Source organism: Salmo trutta, chromosome 26, assembly GCF_901001165.1.
Source record: "Salmo trutta chromosome 26, fSalTru1.1, whole genome shotgun sequence".
NCBI classification, from domain to species: domain Eukaryota; kingdom Metazoa; phylum Chordata; class Actinopteri; order Salmoniformes; family Salmonidae; genus Salmo; species Salmo trutta.
In genome coordinates this window covers 12,875,602-12,878,752 of record NC_042982.1, presented here as the reverse complement: position 1 = coordinate 12,878,752, position 3,151 = coordinate 12,875,602, and positions in this window count along the sequence as shown.

Genomic DNA, 3,151 nt, shown 5'->3' with positions numbered 1-3,151 from the left:
CGGTGCTACGTGGTTGAAATGGAGTGGAGTGATAGGTTTGTGGTGATTGTATGGAGATTGTGACATCCGGTTAAATGGCGTCCCTTGACAAGGCAAGAACAAGATGTAAGTCAGGAGAAGTGCAGTATTATCATAAGGAGACGTATACTTGGAATACGGTGGAGGAATGGAGGGGAAAAGAGAGGCAGAGGAGGTTTAAGAGAGAGAGGGAGGAAGAGGGTGAGCTTGAGTCGGTTAAAAATGGTGGAAAAAAGGGAGATGGTTTGTTAAAGAAGAATGGTAGAAAGTGTAAGCAGAGTGAGTTGAAGACAGGAGGAGAAATGGAAGTGAATGAGGGCGAAGGATCGGAGGTGGTAGGTGTGGTGAAGTTCTCAAAGCCCAAGGCTTGCCCCGAGGGTCAGGATAAAGATTAGTCTGAGACAGTAGGAGTGACGTTTTTGGAAAAAGTGTACTCTTGCCTTTTGGCTGATCCATTTGAGGTTTCAGGGTGGGTGAAAACAGAGTTGGGTGCTGTGGAATTGCTGAGGGTAACCAGAAGTGGTCTTGTGATAATTGTTTGTGTTTCTGCTGGTCAGAAGGAGCAGGCACTCCATGTTAAACGAATGGGGGCAAGACGTGAATTGTTTTGGTCTCAAGAAAAGGGCGCCATTGAAAGGAGTGATTACTGGGGTAGCGGTAAATGTGAAAGCTGACAAACTGAAGGGGAAGATTCCCGGTGTTTGTGATGCTCGTCGTTTGGTGCGATGCAGACAGGGTGGCGTGAGTGGAGAAACAGAAGAGTCATTGTCTGTTCTTTTGAGTTTTGATGTTGAGTCTGCACGACAAAGGGATGTTAGGATATATAAATTAACCTGTCCAAGCTTTTGTGCCAACTACATTACATTGTTACAGGTGTCAAGCTTATGGGCATGTGGCAGCAGTGTGTAGGAGGGAGGTTCCTAGGTTAGAGAAGTGTGCAGAAGGGCATGAGACAAAGGAATGTGTAGCACTGGGGAAAGTAATGGTACAGCATGTGTTAATTGTAGGGGTGATAAATTAAAGGAGAGCCGCACACTCTAGGAGCTCAGATGTAGTAATGTAATAACCTAATATCGGTTAGACAGCTTGTCTGTCGAAATGTTGGATATTAGGTTATTAAATTACTGCATCTCAGCTCCTAGAGTGTGCGGCTCTCCTTTCATTTTTCAAGTGTTCTACTCCGCTAGCCAGCACCTCACCTAAATAGGTGTGCGTTTCTTTCGCCTCTAGATTAATTGTAGGGGTGCCCATGGGGCTGGGGATCAGAAATGCTCGGTGCGAGAGAGGCAGGTTGAGGTTTCCAGGGTTAGAGTAGTACAGAAGTTGTCATATGCTGAGGCAGTGAAGAAAGTAGAGGAAGATGGGTCAAGGGGGAGGGATCCTGAGAGGAGTGTTGTACAGAGGGATAAACCATCAAGTGATATATGTTTCAGTAAGATTGGCTTTTAGGCATTTATAGTAATGGTTATCAACTGTACTGCAGGGATGGAATGTAAGTTGCAAAAAATAGAGGTTATGGTGGCAGCTGCAGAGAGGTATTTGGGTGTGCGAGACTTAAAAATCAAACATTTATTTAACTAGGAAAGTCAGTTAAGAACAAATTCTTATTTACAACGACGGCCTACTCCAGCCAAACCCAGACGCCCTATGGGACTCCCAATCACAGCAGGTTTTGATACAGTCTGGATTCGAACCAGAGTGTCTGTAGTGACGCCTCAAGCACTGAGATGCAGTGCCTTAGACCGCTGCTCCACTCAGGACATCAAAATAATTACAGGGTGTGTTAAGTGGTGGTGTTCCATCCTTTCAGGCTGTTGGCCTGAGGTAGGACTAAATAGATTTAAATAGTGGAGTATGGTATTTATTAATACTTTTTGTGAGTGTAGTGTTAGATGGTAACACTTAGCAAAGTATAAGGGAGTTATACATACCGCACCAACAGGTCCACAGATGATGCAATCTCTATTGCACTCCACACTTCCCTTTCACACCTGGACAAAAGGAACACCTATGTGAGAATGCTATTCATTGACTACAGCTCAGCGTTCAACACCATAGTGCCCTCAAAGCTCATCACTAAGCTAAGGACTCATCCCTAACCCTGGGACTAAACACCTCCCTCTCAAACTGGATCCTGGACTTCATGACGGGCCGCCCCCAGGTGGTAAGGGGAGGTAACAACACATCCGCCACGCCGATCCTCAACAGGGGGGCCCCTCAGGTGTGCATGCTCAGTCCCCTCCTGTACTCCCTGTTCACTCATGACTACAAGGCCAGGCACGACTCCAACACCATCATTAAGTTTGCTGATGACACAACAGTGGTAGGCCTGATCCCCAACAACGATGAGACAGCCTATCGGGAGGAGGTCAGTGACCTGGCTGTGTGGTGCAAGGACAACAACCTCTCCCTCAATGTGATCAAGACAAAAGAGATGATTGTAGACTACAGGAAAAGGAGGACCCATTCTCATCGACAGGGCTGTAGTGGAGCAGGTTGAGAGCTTCAAGTTCCTTGGCGTCCACATCACCAACAAACTAACATGGTTCAAGCACACCAAGACAGTCGTGAAGAGGGCACGACAAAACCTATTCCCTCTCAGGAGACTGAAATGATTTAGCATGGGTCCTCAGATCCTCATAAGGTTTTACGGCTGCACCATCGAGAGCATTCTGATGGGTTGCATCACTGCCTGGTATGGCAACTGTTCGGCCTCCGACCACAAGCCACTACAGAGGGTAGTGCGTATGGCCCAGTACATCACCGCAGCCAAGCTTCCTGCAATCCAGGACCTCTATACCAGGCGGTGTCAGAGGAAGGCCCTAAAAATTGTCAACGACCCCAGCCACCCTAGTCATAGACTGTTCCCTCTGCTACCACACAGCAAGTGGTACCGGAGCACCATGTCTAGGTCCAAGAGGCTTCTAAACAGCTTCTATCCCCAAGCAATAAGACTCCTGAACATCTAATCAAATGGCTACCCAGACTATTTGCATTTCCCCCCCCCATTATCTACACATGCTCACTTTAATAACTCTTGTAAGTTTGTAAGTAAGCATTTCACTGTAAGGTTTACACCTGTTGTATATTCGGCGCACGTGACAAATACAATTTGATTTGATTTGATACAACA